The sequence below is a fragment of the Bos indicus genome, chromosome X (assembly GCF_029378745.1).
Source record: "Bos indicus isolate NIAB-ARS_2022 breed Sahiwal x Tharparkar chromosome X, NIAB-ARS_B.indTharparkar_mat_pri_1.0, whole genome shotgun sequence".
Lineage (NCBI taxonomy): Eukaryota > Metazoa > Chordata > Mammalia > Artiodactyla > Bovidae > Bos > Bos indicus.
In genome coordinates this window covers 148,111,343-148,130,039 of record NC_091789.1, presented here as the reverse complement: position 1 = coordinate 148,130,039, position 18,697 = coordinate 148,111,343, and the positions used below count along the sequence as shown (strand labels likewise).

Sequence of the window (18,697 nt, the reverse complement as noted above, 5' to 3'; positions counted from 1 at the left end):
CTTTATCCACTGAGCTACCAAAGGGGTCCCATCCCTGGGGTCAAAAGAAGAAGTTTGGTCTCCTGAAACACAGCATACATGGGCTGGAATGACTTTGTTTTCTCCGTCTGATATTAAAGGTTCGAAGAAGGATTATCTGCACAACGGGAAGGAGTCTCATCCACTCAGACGCTGGGCAGAAAAGCTTCATGCACAGGACGGGACCTGGATACCTGGATAAAACTGCATCCGCCAGGCTGATTCTTTCACTTGTCAGCAGACGGCACAGGAAGGAGGTCAAAGGACCAGTGCAGTGTCCTTGACGTGCTCCCTTGAGCGTCTCAGCCCGGACTAGACCTTAGAGCTACTGGTTTCCAGAAAGCACGTGTCCCTGTGAGACCAGGAGTCAAGCTTGTTGACCTGCATTCACCAGTTATTTACTGAGAACCTTCTGTGTGGCCTTGTGGTATGACGGGAACACAGAAGACTCAATCTTCCTGACTTAAATCACCAGGACTTCACGGGTAGTCCAGCAGTTAAGAATCCACCTGCCAATGCAGGGGAAATGGGTTTGATCCCTTGTCTGGGGAGATTCCCCCAAGCCACGGGGCAGCTAACCCCATGTGCTGTTAACTACTGAGCCCATGAGTCACAACTACAGAAGCCAGTTCACCTTAGAGAACGTGCTCTGCAAGAAGAGCGGTCACCGCAATGCAAAGCCCATGGACCTCAACCAGAGAGTAACCTCCGCTCGACACAGCTCATGGAAAAGCCACACAAAGCAATGAAGACCCATGACAGTCAAAAAAAAAAAATTCCAACTGCATGCCAAGAAGGATCCAGGAAGGTTCAGGTCCCGTTCGCTAACGGTGTTCATGAGGTTATGTTTCCTGATACCTCCCTGAGGATCGAACTGTTCCATTCCCCATGACCCCACGTCAAGACACTTCAGTAAATATTGAGGAACACAGTGGAAAATCTTATTTTAGCAGTCACCACAGAAAGGGAAGGAGGCAGGGCACGTTAGGGGCATATGTTGAGATTCCATCATCAGTCAGTTCAGTTCAGTCGCTCAGTCGTGTCCGACTCTTTGTGACCCCAAAGACTGCAGCACGCCAGACCTCTCTGTCCATCATCAACTCCTGGAGTTCACCCAAACCCACGTCCATTGAGTTGGTGATGCCACCCAACCATCTCATCCTCTGTCGTCCCCTTCTCCTCCCGCCTTCAATCTCTCCCAGCATCAGGGTGTTTTCCAATGAGTCAACTCTTCATATGACGTGGCCAAAGGATTGGAGTTTCAGCTTCAACATCAGTCCTTCCAATGAATATTCAGGACTGATTTCCTTTAGGATGGACTGGTTGGATGCCCTTGCTGTTATACATATTCATCGATATGCAATATTTATTTTTCTCTTTCCAAGTTGCTCTGCATGACAGGCTCTAGGTTCATTTGTATCATTACAACTGAGTCAAATCCATTCTTTGTTATGGCTATGTAATATTCCACTGTATATATCTACCACAGCTTCCTTATCCATTTGTGTCTTGATGGATATGTAGGTGGCTCCCATGTCCTGGCTGCAAACACTGGGGTGCTTTGTGTCTTTCTGAGTCACAGTATGGATTAAGCTATTTGCAGGGCAGGAATTGAGATACAGATGTAGAGAAGAGACTTGTGGACACACAGGTGAAAGGAAAGGGAGGGATGAATGGAGAGAGTAGCTCTGATATGTATACACAGTGAAGTGAAGTACAAGCCGCTCAGTCGCGTCCGACTCTTTGCGACCCTGTGGACTATACAGTCCATGGGATTCTCCAGGCCAGAATACTGCAGTGGGTAGCCTTTCCCTTCTCCAGGGGATCTTCCCAACCCAGGGATCGAAAACCCAGGTATCCCACATTGCAGGCGGATTCTTTACCAGCTGAGCCACCAGGGAAGCCCAAGAATCCTGGAGTGGGCAGCGTATCCCTTCTCTAGGGATCTTCCCAACCCAGGAATCAAACCAGGGTCTCCTGCATTGCAGGCGGATTCTTTACCAACTGAGCTAGTGAAACACCTAGCTAGTGCGAAGTTGGCATATAGCAGAGGGTGTTCAGCTCGGGGCTCTGTGATGACCTAGAGGGGTGGGAGGGAGGCTCACAAAAGAGGCAATATATGTACACACATAACTGAGTCATATAGGCATCTGAATGCAGAGTTCCAAAGAACACATAGGAGAGATAAGAAAGCCTTCCTCAGGGATCAATGCAAAGAAATAAAGGAAAACAACAGAATGGGAAAGACTAGACAAGAGATCTCTTCAAGAAAATTAGAGATACCAAGGGAACATTTCATGCAAAGATGGGCCCAATAAAGGACAGAAATGGTATGGACCTAACAGAAGCAGAAGATATCAAGAAGAGGTGGCAAGAATACACAGAAGAACTGTACAAAAAAGATCTCCATGACCCAGATAATCACAATGGTGTGATCACTGACCTAGAGCCAGACATCCTGGAATGTGAAGTCAAGTGGGCCCTAGAAAGCATCACTACGAACAAAGCTAGTGGAGGTGATGGAATTCCAGTTGAGCTATTCCAAATCCTGAAAGATGATGCTGTGAAAGTGCTGCACTCAATATGCCAGCAAATTTGGAAAACTCAGCAGTGGCCACAGGCCTGGAAAAGGTCAGTTTTCATTCCAATCCCAAAGAAAGGCAATGCCAAAGAATGCTCAAACTACCCCACAATTGCACTCATCTCACACGCTAGTAAAGTGATGCTCGAAATTCTCCAAGCCAGGCTTCAGCAATACGTGAACCATGAACTTCCAGGTGTTCAAGCTAGTTTTAGAAAAGTCAGAGGAACCAGGGATCAAATTGCCAACATGTGCTGGATCATGGAAAAAGCAAGAGAGTTCCAGAAAAACATCTATTTCTGCTTTATTGACTATGCCAACGCCTTTGACTGTGTGGATCACAACAAACTGTGGAAACTTCTGAAAGAGATGGGAATACCAGACCACCTGATCTGCCTCTTGAGAACCTGTATGCAGGTCAGGAAGCAACAGTTAGAACTGGACATGGAACAACAGACTGGTTCCAAAGAGGAAAAGGAGTACGTCAAGGCTGTATATTGTCACCCTGCTTATTTAACTTATATGCAGAATACACCATGAGAAATGCTGGGCTGGAAGAAGCATAAGATGGAACCAAGATTGCCAGGAGAAATATCAATAACCTCAGATATGCAGATGACACCACCCTTATGGCAGAAAGTGTAGAGGAACTAAAAAGCCTCTTGATGAAAGTGAAAGTGGAGAGTGAAAAAGTTGGCTTAAAGCTCAACATTCAGAAAACGAAGATCATGGCATCCGGTCCTATCACTTCATGGGAAATAGATGGGGAAACAGTGGAAACAGTGTCAGACTTTATTTTTCTGGGCTCCAAAATCACTGCAGATGGTGACTGCAGCCATGAAATTAAAAGACGCTTACTCCTTGGAAGGAAAGTTATGACCAACCTAGATAGCATATTCAAAAGCAGAGACATTACTTTGCCAACAAAGATCCATTTAGTCAAGGCTGTGGTTTTTCCAGTGGTCATGTATGGATGTGAGAGTTGGACTGTGAAGAAAGCTGAGCGCTGAAGAATTGATGCTTTTGAACTGTGGTGATGGAGAAGAGTCTTGAGAGTCCCTTGGACTGCAAGGAGATCCAACCAGTCCATTCTGAAGGAGATCAGCCCTGGGATTTCTTTGGAAGGAATGATGCTAAAGCTGAAACGCCAGTACTTTGGCCATCTCTTGCAAAGAGTTGACTCATTGGAAAAGACTCTGATGCTGGGAGGGATTGGGGGCAGGAGGAGAAGGAGACGACAGAGGATGAGATGGCTGAATGGCATCACTGACTCGATGGACGTGAGTCTGAGTGAACTCCGGGAGTTGGTGATGGACAGGGAGGCCTGGCGTGCTGCAATTCATGGCGTTGCAAAGAGTCGGACACGACTGAGCAACTGAACTGAACTGAGTCACACTCTTGCACAGCAAAAAACACAACTTTGTAAAGCATCTTGACTCCAGTTAAAAAAAAATGAGAAAAAGGCATATGTTTATGCAAAAGATCCCAAATCACGTACAACCAAAATATATTTTCTTAATATTTACTGCAGGTCCCCAGCACGCCAAGGCGTGACGTCCGACAACCCGCCAGAGAAAAGAGAAAACAAGTGCGTTCCATCCTAATGTTAATTACCCTCTTCCTGGAAGCCTGCTGAGTCACAATCACCTGGCTGCCTCAGACAGGCACAAATGGGATCTGCGAACTGCTTGGTTTAAACCCTATAAATGCCCTTCGTTAAAACATTCAGGGGAGCAGAAACCAAAAGTCTTAATGATTGAAGGCGCTTCTTCAAGCAGTCCTTTCCTCTCGATTCTGATCGTGACGGACAGGGGACGACAGCTGCTGGGGGTGACCCGCCCTCATCAGAGCGGCTGAATCACACACGCTTTTCTGTGGATGGCCGTGGATTCTCTCCCTGGGGCAGGTCACTTTCAGACATGAAACTCCAGGGAGCTCCCAGACGTTCCTGAGCAAACTCCAGGAGCTGGTGACGGACACGGAAGCCTGGCATGCTGCTGTCCATAGGGTCGCAGAGTCAGACATGACTGGGCAACTCAACAACCACCACCCAGGCCTCACGCTTGCATGCATCCCAAATTTCAGCTGACAAACAGCTACTATACGGTTAAGAGACTGTAGTGGGTGCATTCACAAAATTCCTAATTATGAAAGCATACACCTATAGTATCCATAATTTGTTATATATTAATGTGCACACAAGCTCAGTCACATCTCTTTGCAACTGCATAGACTATAGTCCTCCTCCAGAAGAATCTTCCTGACCCAAGGATCGAACCTGAGTCTCGAAGGTCACCTGCCCTGGCGCCCGGGTTCTTTACCACTAGCACCGCCTGGGAAAGCCCTTCACTGCTGCACTTTCCATGATGTTCCTTTTTGGGTTTCATGGTCTGAAATGAAAGTCGCTCAGTCGTGTCCGAATCTTTGCAACCCTTCTCCCGGCCAGAATACAGGAGTGGGTAGCCTTTCCCTTCTCCTCCAGGGGATCTTCCCAACCCAGGTCTCCCACACTGCAGGCCGATTCTTTACCAGCTGAGCCACACGGGAAGCCCATCTTCAGAGCTGTGCGGTTTAGAGCTCTAACTCCAGACCTAGTAACCACCGCCTCTCGTGGTTCTAAAACCAGGACGGCCTGCTTTACTGCACTGAATGCTCCTTGCAGGGCGGCTGCTGAAATGACGACAAGCAGAACTGCATAGGGCTGTTCTAAAGGTTGGTGTTATGAGAAGGAAGACACGTATCGGGCTGGACAAGGAGTTCCTTGGGGTGTCAGACTTTTCGGCTGACCCGATACTTGTGCAACCTCACGCCTTGGTCACATATATCTGATGTTCCTCCAAAAAGAAAATGACAATACAAAAAAAAAAAAAAGTTTCAGAATTCACAAGAGAAACAAATTTGATTAATGTGCTGTTATTGATTGGTGAGCCGTATATCCTGATGAGAAATGTGTGTGCACACAACTCCTTTGATTAAAATAGGTACGTCTACTCAAGATAAAAAGAGCGAACTGGGGTTCATGTGTTTCCTCATCTGCTATCTTTCACATTTCCATGTTAACCGCATAAACAGGGGTGGCATTCTGCTGCTGCTGCTGCTGCTAAGTCGCTTCAGTCGTGTCCGACTCTGTGCGACCCCATAGACAGCAGCCCACCAGGCTCCACAGTCCCTCAGATTCTCCAGGCAAGAACACTGGAGTGGGTTGCCATTTCCTTCTCCAATGCATGAAAGGGAAAAGTGGAAGTGAAGTCGCTCAGTCGTGTCCGACTCTTTACGACCCCATGGACTGCATCCTACCTATTCATTACAAATTAGTTTTTCGGGGAAGCCAAAAAAGAAAGCGACCTAGCATTTGCTTATGGCAGGATATAGGAACGGGAGTTTGCAAATCTAGTTTGTTGAAAGCAAGAGTCCAGTGAAGGACATGACCTTGACAATCACCTAAAATCCCGGAAAACCACTGAGGTTTATTAGAGTGAAGACTGGAAAATTAAGTGGTTAAATGGGAAACAGACAGTTAAAAGCCAGAGTTGGACACAACTTACTGACTGAACAAAGAGCAGCAATAATCACATATATATCAGCAGGGCTTGAATGGACAGCTGAGTCATGGAAAACCTCAACTATTTACTTGAAATACATTAAGACATGCTCTTTTTAGTATACTGACATACTTTTAAGGGCTTCCACAGTGGCTCAGATGGTAAAGAATCCGCCTGTGACACGGGAGACCTGGGCTCAATCCCTGGGTGGGGAAGATCCCCTGGAGGAGGGCATGGCAACCCACTCCAGTATTCTTGCCTGGAGAATCCCCATGGACAGAGGAGCCTGGAGGGCTACAGTCCACGGGGTTGCAAAGAGTTGGACCCAACTCTGGACAAAGTATGCATGCATTCATTTTAAATTTTAAGCATGGGGGGAGGGGGGTAAGTGTGTCAGTTTTGACTTGTAAAGTACCTTCACTACTGCGAGCTCACAACCATCAAAATATTCTCTCCATTTCCCCTTCTTTGCGCTGTGCTCTATTTCTGATAAAGAAAAGGATTCCGGGGCCTCAGTGGGCCCCCACCCTGCATTAAAAGTACATCTGGTATTTAGTATTCCACTCCCCAGGGCTGCACGCAAAAATGATACAAAGATACATTGAGGCCATTCAAAGATCTCAGTAGCTTGAGATGCTCCCTGCAGGATAAAGTGGGATGAGGGTCCATTTTGGAAGAAATATACACAAGCTGAGTCAGAGGATTGACCCTGCTGTCTCATTAATGAGATAGACTCTGCACTGGGGCTATTTGCAGAAACAAATGATTATTACGAAATCCTAAATTCACAAGGCATGCCCCTTGTACACGCCAAAGGAGGCTGAAATCGCTGCTCTGCACTGTGCTGAATTTGAAATGGATTTTTTTTCTTTCTGTTTTTAAAGAAAACCACGGTCCCCACCAAAGTAATTTCAAAGCACTGCTAGATGTGAATTAACCAGGCAGTAAATGCTTCAGGAAAATAAACCAGCGGAGATCAATCTTTACTTTTTTCATACTTACCATTACATCGTCCTTCTAAGAAGATGCTTTTAAAAATGCCTCCATGAAAATCTACTTGATTGCTTTTCCATCTCAGCACATTTCTCCCCTGTTGCCATAAAACAGAGACACAGAGAAAGAGAAAAATCCACTCAGTAAAAGAGATGCTATCGTTGTGTCAAAATCAACGTGACATTTCTTCTAAGCCTTCTTCTCTGTGATTAGAAAAACCGGGGGGGGGGGGGTAGAGACATCAAGTAATTCCGAACCGATTTCCTAAATTCAAGCAACCAATCAAGAAAGGACGCCAAAACAGTGATTACCGCAAACTGTAGTTTTCTGTCTGACCACACGAGTCCACGGGCGATTTGAGAATTCAGAATAAACTGAGACCATTGGAAGTCAGCAATGTATCAATACTTACCACTTACACTCCTCCGGCCGCCATTAAATTTTCATTGAAAATGAATGATCAGTTTAGTTCATGTCTATGTTTGATCTAGTTTATTTAAGTTAAGGATTTAAACTCTTTGCCTGGGCTTCCCTGGTGGCTCAGGAGTAAAGAATCCGGCTGCAATGCAGGAGACTAGGGTTTGATCCCTGGGTTGGGAAGACCCCCCTGGAAGAGGAAATAGCAACCCACTCCAGTATTCTTGTCTGGGAAATCCCATGGCCAGAGGAGCCTGGTGGGCTACCGTCCATGGGGTCTCAAAGAGTCAGACACGACTGAGGCAACTCAGCTCCTTGCACAATTTGATTTGTGGAAGCCCAACCCACTCCAGCGTTCTTGCCTGGAGAATCGCAGGGACGGCAGAGCCTGGCGGGCTGCCGTCTATGGGGTCACACAGAGTCGGACACGACTGAAGTGACTCAGCAGCAGTAGCAGCAGCACATTAGGCATCATTTAGTTGAGAGGCTATTTCTCAACCTGCAGAGATTTTTTTTTCTCCAACAGCAGTATGTCAGACGGGCAAGATTCAAGCGGTCCATCTCTCTTGACTCTCCTATGGCAAAACCAGGCCCTGTTTGGTCAGGAACCATCTTCGGACCATTTGGTACTTTACTTGTCAGCTCAGGCTGGAGTCTTCTCTTTACAGGATGACTCTCAACAATCCCACTTCTAACTGAGGATCACCCCAAAGCAAGTGACCCCCCCACCACCCGTGAGATATATGGACAGACTACCCACTTGTCATTGAGTCATCACTTTACTTCTGCAAGAAGACAGCAAGTAGGAAGAGAGGATAAACCTTTCAACCCTCAATTTAATGCACTTCAACCCTAGAGGACATCGGTACTGATGTTTGGCTTTCAAAGCTAACGACTCAGCCCATTCTTCGGTTGTAGGAAGGGAGGTTCATTGTCATTTTTCTTTTTCTTTTTTTTTTTGATCACTGGTAACACGTAGCCACCATTAGTTACTATGTCATAAATATCGCCGGGGCAAATATATTTGTGAAAATGAATTTGTATGAAACAAACAATCTTAGTTGCACTCATTATTCTTGACCCTTCTATAGCCATGTGGGACAGTTACCATCACATTGATTTTAAATACTTTTAGGAAAAATGATATTCAGATGTTAGGTCTCACAACTCACCAGTTGCAAGACAGAGTTTGGACCCACGTCTACCTTGAGTTCAGAGAACACATCCTTTGCCCAGAATCAAGCTGTGTCTTTGTCCAAACATAATAGGAATTGTTACAGTAGGTAACGTGTCTATGGTGGGTCAGCGCTAAACGTGTATGGTGTGTGTGTGTGTGTGTGTGTGTGTGTGTGTTCAGTCGTGTCGGACTCTTTGTGACCAGGCTACTCTGTCCATGGGGATTCTCCGGGCAAAGAATACTGGAGTGAGTTGCCATTTCCTCCTCCAGGGGATCTTCCCGACCCAGGGATCAAACCAGAGTCTCCTGCATCTCCTGTGCTGGCAGGAGAATTCTTTACCACTGAGTCACCTAGGAAGCCCATATATATATGGTGGGTCAACCTTAAACATACTGCTTTACACATGGATGGACTCTTCATTTTTGGCTTTTCGGATCTTATTTCCCTGACCAAGGATGGAACCCGGGGTCCCGGTGATGAAAGCACCAAGTTCTAAGCACTGGACCACTAGAGAATGCCCATTTGGACTCTTTTCATCCTCTCAATGAGTGCAAAAGACAGCATTATCTCCTTTAATTGGAAAAAAAAAAAAAAACACGAAGGAGGTATTAGGGAACTCACGCAAGATCACCGCGCTATTAATGGCGGTGTAGGGCTCAAAGTGGGCAGTCAGACTATCAAGACACATTCTATCAGGTGGAGCAATAAAACCTTCTCTCTGTCTCCCTCTCAGTCCCCAGAGTGTGAGAATCTCAGCCTGACACGGTTTCCATCAAAGGTTACTTTGTATCAGGACCAAAGAGCCTCAGTGCCCCAGTGATGCGGATCGGAATAGCAAGCATCCATGGACCAGGAGGTATTATAACATAGCGGGATTACATATCACAATTTACAAACCGGCTCTGTTTCTCTTTCCTTTGATCAGAGGTCCTGCCTTGGTTCACACCCACAGCTCAGTGTCCATTTCACAAGTTGTGTGTGTGTGTGTGTGTGTCAGCAAAGAACTACCAAAATGATAAATCACTTATTGGGCGGGGGGAAAAAAACATATCGATGGATCTATTACATTTGTGCTGGAGGACATATTACAGATGTCCTGAAAACAGATAAATATGACAACAAACTGCTGATTCATTGAAAATTAATAAGAAATTACATTTTATTATGCAGTTTCACTGTATAGGCTATAAAGTTATAAGCTACCATATAGATACCATCTGTAAAAAAACTTACACTATAATTATTATGTTATTGACTCATTGGTGACAGTTTCTTTCAAAAACTGAACTTCCTTGGTGGTCCAGTGGTTAAGAATCCAGCTGCCAATGCTGGAGACATGGGTTCTATCCCTGGTTGGGGAACTTGGATGCTGCATGCTCGGGGCAGCTAAGCCCGTGTACCAGAACTAGTAAGCCCGTGTACCACAATTACTAAGCCCGTGTACCACAGTTACCAAGCTTGCATTCCGCAATGAAGAACCAGTGCAGATTAAAAAAAAAAATCCCTTGAGATGACTGATATTGAATTCTCAAGTTTCACCAGTATTGATGAGCTACTGGTATATTAGCAAATCCTAGCATGAACATCTTATGTCACGTTGCTGGCGTCTTAGGATGCAGCAAACACATAAGTCAAAGTATACAGACCTCTAGCAGAATATTCGATGCAGAAGCTAAGAACGGTCTACTCCACTCTATGACAACGATTCAAGGAAGCTTCTCCAAATAATGTCATCTCTACGACCGAAGACCTGGGGTTTCCTAGAGGTGTTCACAGCCATTCCAAATGGCCCTGGGCAGCAGGTCCAGCAGATACCTAGAACATAAGGTAACAGGGACATAAGTAGTTTCATAAAAGATGCCGTTGATGAAGCTAGGACTTTTCAGTAGGGTACAAACATGATTTTATTCCCTGGTAGCTAAATACTGTGAGCTTCCCAGGTGGCTGAGTGGTAAAAAATCCACCTGCCAATGCAGGAGATGTGAGTTTGCTCCCAGGGTCAGGAAGATTCCCCTGGAGGAGGGAAGGGCAACTCACTCCAGTATTCTTGCCTGGAGAATCCCATGGACAGAGGAGCCTGGCGGGCTACAGTCCAGCGACTGTAAGAACTTGTTCTTTAGCAACTAAAGAACAGTAACAAATGCTGTACAGAAAACACTGCGTAGAAATCCTAAGTTATTTCATTTCAGAAATGTTCATTGAGCACACACTTTGCGAAAGATTTGAGGATACTAGAAAAGAAATATCAAGGGCTTTCCTGGTGGTGCAATGGCTAAGGCTCTGCATTCCAAACGCAGGGGCCCTGGTTCCATCCCTGGTCAGGGAACTAAATCCCACATGCAGTGACTAAAGAGCCCACAAGCTGCCACAAGAGTTCCAGTGCCACAACAAAGACTGAAGCCTCCATGGACAGCAAGCAACACCGACTGCGGCCAAATAAATAAGGTTCAAGTAAGTGCAGTGAAAGGCACTCACTGGTGTCCCACTCTCTGCGACCCCATGGATTGCAGCCCATCAGGCTCCTCTGTCCATGGGATTCCCCAGGCAAGAATACTGGAGTGGGTTCTCATTCCCTTCTCTGGGGGATCTTCCCCACCCAGGGATGGAACCCAAGTTTCCTGCATTACAGGCGAATTCTTTACCGACTGAGCCACCAGGGAAGCCCTCAAGAAGTCGGAGCCAGGATTACAGCTAAGGGGGCCTGAGGTTTCCACATCACTCATGACCACTATCTGCATGTAGTCCAGCACACGCATAGACAAAATGGGAACATACAAGTGCATATTTAAAACCTAAAATATTTCAGAGAGCTTTGTTTAAAAACAAACTCTAGTGTCCATAAGTTTGTTTACTAAGTCTGAGAGTCTCTGTTTTCTAAGTTCATTTGTATCGTTTCTTTTTAGACTTCTTATGGTTGCTGAGGAGGGAAGGGATAGTCAGAGAGTTTGGGATGGACACGGACACACTGCTGTGTTTAACACGGAGAACCAGCAAGGACCTGCTGGACAGCACAGGGAACTCTGCTCAAGACTCTGTAATAACCTTATGGTCACTAGGGGGAAGGATGGAGGAAGGGATAGTCAGGGAGTCTGGGATGGACATGGACACACTGCTGTACTTAACAAGGAGAACCAACAAGGACCTGCTGGACAGCACAGGGAACTCTGCTCCATGTCATGTGGCAGCCTGGATGGGAGGGGAGTTTGGGGGAGAATGGATCCATGTATGTGTATGGCTGAGTCCCTTTTGCTACTCACCTGAAACCATCACAACACTGTTAACTGGCTATACCCCAATACAAAATAATAAAAAAGTTCAAAAGAAAAGAAAAATCTGGTGTCCGTCATCATGTATTGTCTTCTTGCACACACATATACAGAAAGGGGAAAATATAAAAACTGTCTTTAAGACCACAAGATATTTCAGAGATATTTTTAAATTAAAAAAAAACGTAGTATCATTCATCATTTAACTGTCTTTTGGATCTCAGTGACTTGCTGAATTTCTAAATGAAAAATGGGAGAGGCTGAATTTTGATAGACTTTCATGAGTAGCTAAACAAATTAAGTAAAATGCATGCTCAGATGAGAATTGTACTTATTGAGAGGTTTGAGCAGGGTGTCCCAGACATGTCTGAATGTGCAGATAAATGTTCCAATTAACATAAATCATCTTAATTTGCACCCTAATGTATCTAACCCAGACTTTATCTCTTTTCTGTCACAATCTTCCAAACCACATTCGGTTTTGAAAGATGCCTATTTAATAAAACATGTGTTTCTGTCTTGGATTGGCTCCCAACTTTAAGCAATGCTCAAATTGTTTCATTTTTAGCATTAGGAAAATCCAGCGAGGAGAAACAGAGAAAAATTTTCCTTAGCATTTAAAGAGTAACTGAAAATACAGATAATCAATTGTACACAGTTCTACGCTGCCGAGAACATCCCAGAATTCTGATGATTCTCAAGAAATTCATTTCGTATTCACTTTGCTAATTTTGAACCCAATCTTTACAACAAAATTAAAAAGTACTAGAGTCGTTATCCCGCAAATGGCGCAAAGAAACAATGCTGCAATGAACATTTATAGCTTTCACATAAGACTTAAAAGGATTAAAGTCCAAAATCCTTAACGTTCCTAAACCGTATCCCTCTAAATTTTCTAGGTGTGGACTAGAATGGGAAATTTGATAAAAGCTTTTCTATGACAGTGTCTTTAAAATAATACAGAAAAAGAAACTAAAAATTCACGGACACGAATACCGGCAGAGATCTTCAAAGATAAGTAGACATTTAGAAACAAATCCCAGAAGGATGTTGAATGATCCATTCATGTATCAAAGTGCCAGTTGCTCAGTCGTGTCTGATTCTTTTGACCCCGTGGACTGTAGCCCGCCAGGCTCTTCTGTCCAGGGAATTCTCCACGCCAGAATACTGGAGTGGGTTGCCATTCCCTTCTTCAGGGGATCATCCAGACCCAGGGATTGAACCTAGGTCTCCCGCATTGCAGGCGGATTCTTTACCATCTGAGCCACCAGGGAAGTCCATACATTTTAGTAAATTGTGCTGGTCTGTAAACAAGCTGAACCGTCAAAGAAGACCCACCTGGCCACATGTGGCCAGCTTCTCCGATTCAATGACAGAGGTGGTTTCTCCAGCCTGACTCACCTACAAGTCCACCAGTGATGCCTCGGTTGCTAATGCTTATTAACAGGCAACATTTGATGTTCTCATTCTCTCCATGAATACGTATAGGGTGCCTGAAAATTGCCCGTTTCTTCAACACATAGCCAATGAACACCCCCTTGTGAGGGCAAAGCAGAAAAACGTTTCAACCTACACATGTAGCCAAAGAGTGAAAATGCCTTCGAGTTTGGGCGAGCACGGAAAGGGAAGCAAGCAGGAGATGAAATAACAATCCGCCTGCCAATGAGGGGACATGGGTGCGATCCTTGGTCAGGGAAGATTCCACGTGTCACAGAGCACCCAAGCCCATGTGCCAGAGCTATTATTAAGCCTGCGGTCCACGACAAGATAAACCCAACGCAATGGGAAGCCCAGGCACCGCAACTAGACAAAGTCTGTGAAGCCGCAAAGACCCAGCACAGCCGAAAATAGACAGATCAATTAATATTTTTTAAGAAGAAAGCAACGGTGTACAGCCTACCTTACGTGGGAAGAAGGCAGGGGCAGTGGCCGTGTGCTAACTTTGCTTGGTTGGATCACGAAACCTAAAGACAGCTGGTATACCAGCAGCGATGTCTTCAGAGACCCCTACGTGACGGAGCTTGTAGGCAGGCAGGGAAGCTCCTTCTGCAAAGCCAAATAGGTCACGGAAAGGAATGTGGGGTTCATGTTAAGAGTCATTCATACGCAGCCCTTCTTTGTGAGCTATTTTAGGCTGAGAAGGAGGAGCACAAGGTCAAAGATAAATAATAAGAAAAACCTGCCTCTGGTACTGACTATGTGCCTGCATTTCAGTGAGCTTTCACTGATTCCTCGGCCTATGTTGCAACCATCTCTACAAGCAGGGACTCTCGTATAAGCCTCTTCGAGGAGGAGAAAAGTGAAACGGGAAAAATCAGCTATTGCAATTCACACACCTGGGAAGTGTCAGAGGTGGCCTGGCTACAGTGGTAGAAACGGGTGAGTACCAAAGAGGGGGGCCAATAGTGCCCGTCGGAGAGAGGGGAGGGCGTGAGAGGAGCAGACCCGTAGCCTCATGCGATGGACAAAGGATGCCCACATGTGAAATAGCGAAAATATACATGTAACTCTCTGCCCCTGCCTTCTGGCACAAAGCTCCGAACTGTGTGTGTTAGTCACTCAGTCGTGTCCCCCTCTTTGCGACCCCTTGGACTGTAGCCCACCCGGCTCCTCTGTCCATGAGATTCTCCAGGCAGGAGCAGTGGTGTGGGTTGCCATGCCCTCCTCCAGGGGATCTTCCCGACCCAGGGATGGAAGCAGAGTCTCTTTAGTCTCCTGCATTGGTAGGTGGGTTCTTTACCACTAGCACCACCCAGGAAGGTAAAGGAACCTTCGATTTATAGGGAAGTTGAAGCAAAGCAGAGGGTCATCGGCTTGCAACCTACTGCAAGGACCTTCTGCTTGCAACTGGCAGAAGAATTGGGGGTCAGGGAGCAGCCTCATGGGGCTGAGTCTTTCACCGGTGGGGTCTGTGCTAACTTCAATTAGTGACACATTGAACGGAATTGGGGGACACCCAGCTGGAGTCACAGGCTATGACTTGGTGGAGTAGGGGAACCCACACATCTGGGGTCAGAGGATCGTTGAGTCTGTGAGCACAGTTTTCCCCAAACAATAGGGGAGAGGGGAATACAAGGGTAGTCCAGGTTGAAGGAGCGGCTGGGAAGAATCAACAACAGGAAACACACAAAGAACAAGAGCAGCGGATGTCCGAGCGTCTCAGCTCGGGTGGATCGCGACGCTCTGAGAAGGGATGAATGAAGCTGGGGGGTGGGGGTGGGATGGGTGATGGAAGATGTCTGTGCTCGTGGGTGGTTTCTGAACAGGGTACTCATTTTACTCAATCTATGACTTGCAAAAATGGAGCGAGAATAGTTGAAAAAAAAATAGACTGGAGAGGATGCCACTTCTATGCGGAATCTGAAAAAAAAAATTTGTAGAGATGATCTTATTGAGAAAAGAGAAGAAGACACAGATGTAGAGAACAGATGTTATGGATACCACAGGGAGCGGGTGAGTGGGATGAACTGGGAGATTTGGCACTGGCAGAGAGACACCACTGATACTGCCAAAGCCGCTCAGTCATGTTCGACTCTTTGCGACCCCATGAACCATACAGTCCCTGGGATTCTCCAGGCCAGAATACTGGAGTGGGTAGCCTTGCCCTCCTCCAGGGGATCTTCCCCACCCAGGGATCAAACCCAGGTCTCCCACATTGCAGGTGGATTCTTCACCAGCTGAGCCACCAGGGAAGCCCATACACTATTGATACTAGGTATTAAATAGATAACTAACGGGAATCCGCTGTATAGCACAGGGGACTCTGCTTGATATTCTAGAATAACCTAAATGGACAAAATAGTGTTCGTGGCTCAGTCGTGTCCTACTCCTTGCGGTGGACTGTAGCCCGCCAGGCTCCTCTGTCCATGGGATGCTCCAGACAAGAATACCGGAGTGGGTTGCCATTCCCTTCTCCAGGGGATCTTCCAGACCCAGGGATTGAATCTAGGTCTCCCGCATTGCAGGTGGATTCTTTACCATCTGAGCCACCAGGGAAAGCCCTATATTTTAGTAAATCGTGCTGGTCTATAAACAAGCTGAGCCATCAAAGAAGACCCATCTTGCCTCTGTGGCCAGCTGCTCCGACCATAAACTGATTCAATGACAGAGGTGGTTTCTCCAGCCTCTCTGACTCACCTACAAGTCCGACAGTGATGCCTAGGTTGTTAACACTTGTTAACAGGCTACATTTGATTTCTCCATTCTCTCAGTGAATATGTATGAGGTGCCTGACAATTGCTCCTTTCTTCAACACATAGCCAGTGAACATCCCCTTTGGAAGGCAACCTGGGTCCCCTGCATTGTAGGCAGATTCTTTACCATCTGAGCCACCAGGGAAGCCCTCCAACTCTTTCATGGGCCATGAACGAGTAAGGAGTCTTCAGCAGCTGCTCTAAACTTTACACTTCTCTGACCCCCAATGCCCCCATCCTTCATGATCCGTTCAAGACCCTCCCAGCAGGCAGGTGTCAGTTCTTTAGGAAGGCGTCCCGTGAACTCGGCCTAAAGAAGCATTCCCCCTCCTGGCTGTTCTCCCCTAGGGCCATAAAAACAACGTCACCCTGATTCAAGGAATGATATCACCTGAACGTATGTTAGCATCTGAGTCCTCCAACAGACCACAAGACTCCAAGACCAAGACGGTGTCTCCCGCTTATCTAGCCACCCCCACGGCAAGTCCGATGCCCGCCCAGGACTGCCCAGCGTTTTAAAACACACGACTGCACTTCTAAAGTTTCTGACGCTCACGGCGACTGGGAGATTGTTTTCCACGTTCCCATCCAAACAGTTGCTCAAGGTCAAGAAATACCGCCCTCGGGGAGCAGAGAAGAGAGAAGGCGTGAAGGGCTGGACAGCGTGTCACCTCGTGCAAACACACGTAAGTCAAAAGGTTTGCTATTTGCTTAACTGTTTACAATCCGTGAGCTGCAAGTGGAGAAATACACGGGGGCAAACCGACGTGGCAGCTCCTGTTTGCTTAATGTTGGACGCTGGAGAGAAAGCTGAAGATGAGATAGGACAAACCCTACATCTCTGGGGGCTTCCCGGGTGGCTCAGATGGTAACAAGTCTGCCTGCAGTGCAGGAGACCCTGGATCACGAATATCCCCTGGAGCAGGGCATGGCAACCCACTCCACTCTTCTTGCCTGGAGCATCCCATGGACAGAGGAGCCTGGAGGGCTACAGTCCACAGGGTCGCAGAGAGTCAGACACGACTGAGCAACTAACACCTCTCTGTCCAGGGTTAATTTCAGGGCAGTTTCGATTTCCTGACATGAAGGCCACCCTGAGCTTTAAGGATCCAGGGTCGGGACGGGCTGGCTGTCACTTAAGATGTCCATCCCCCTGCATTCGATTTCAGTGGCACAGTTCAAATTGCAAACCGCTCCCCCTCAGCCCCGCCCTTTTCCCAATATGTCTGTGATGTCTCACGAGGTCGCCAAGACATTGAGTAAAATCCCCACAGCGTGTGGTCTCGATAATCACGGTGTCCGACGAGCTCTATTCACATGGAGAGTCTTAATTACAATGATCACGGCTCTCGAATCAGGCAGAATTAAGAGCTGGAGAGGACCTGGGGATGGGTCCAACCCACTCATTTCACAGTCGAGGGGACAGGAAGCTGCCTCCCTTGTAAGCACTGTGATTAAAAAGGAAGGGGGACCCATCCTCGCCCTGGGACAGGTGATGCTCTTTAAGGGTAGAGCGCCATCCTAGCGATCTTCACGAGGGCTTCCCTGGTGACGCAGCAGATATGCGGCCCCCATGCAGGGGACACAGGTTCGATCCTGGGTCCAGGAAGATCCCACGTGGCGTCAGAGCAACTAAGCCCATGCACTGCCCTGGAGCCCCGCAACCAGAGAAAGCCACTGCAATCAGAAGTCTACTGGGGAGTAGACACCCCCAACTTCTTTCTGCAACTAGCAAAAGCCCAGGTGCAGCAATAAAGACCCAGCACAGCCAAAAATAAAAATAAAACGAGGAAGGGGATGTATGTATCAGCAGAAACGAACAGCACATTTTAAAGCAAACTATACTCCAATTAAAAATGTTCGGTGAGCAAAAAAAAAAAAACTTTTTAATAAAAAAAAAAAAAAAAACAGTAGGAACTATTGATTCTGGAAGCCAGAAGTCCTAAACTCAAGGTGCCCTCCCTGCCTTTGAAGACTCCCTGGGAGGGTGCTCCCTGCTGTGTTCTAGAATCAGAAGGCTCTTGGCCAGGGTGGGCACTCCCTGACTCGGAGCTGTTGCCAGGCACTCACATCAGCATCTTCCCCTCACGCATTGTCTGTTCCACCCTGCCTTGTCTGTGTCTGCACGTGGCGTCTGCCCCTCTTAAAGGGATGTGAGATCACAGCCTGCTCCGATGACCTCATCTTTCATGCCATCTGCAAAGCCCACAGTTTCAACCCAGGTCACCTTCGGAGGTCCTCGGGGTTGGGAACGCATCATATCTTTTGGAGAAGGGCAGGTCGACTCACCGGGCCGGGTTTATCTTCTAAATGAGATGGTCGGGCTTCTGGATTTTTGGCTTTTAGTGTCTAAGTGTTAATCCTGGAAAGAAATAGAAGAAAATTGCTCCAGGTGTGTGTGTGTGTGTGTGTGTGACACACATTTGGAATCCTGGAACCACAACATTCTAACCACGGGCAGGATGGTTTGCTTTCAACCAGGTTATTTCATTGTATTTTTCCTTTATAC

At 46.7% G+C, this 18,697-nt stretch overlaps 1 protein-coding gene across 4 annotated transcripts in view; it reads right to left on the bottom strand.

Annotated features, from left to right (window-relative positions):
• Positions 1–18,697, bottom strand: part of NLGN4X (neuroligin 4 X-linked) — a 391,254-nt gene that overhangs the window by 340,243 nt on the left and 32,314 nt on the right. For all 4 annotated transcript variants that reach the window (XM_070785160.1, XM_070785163.1, XM_070785161.1 and 1 more), the window contains exons 2-3: positions 10,376–10,544; positions 7,144–7,231 (exon numbers count right to left, since the gene is read on the bottom strand). The gene's annotated coding sequence lies outside the window, so the exon portion shown is untranslated. The remainder of the gene's footprint in view (positions 1–7,143; positions 7,232–10,375; positions 10,545–18,697) is intronic.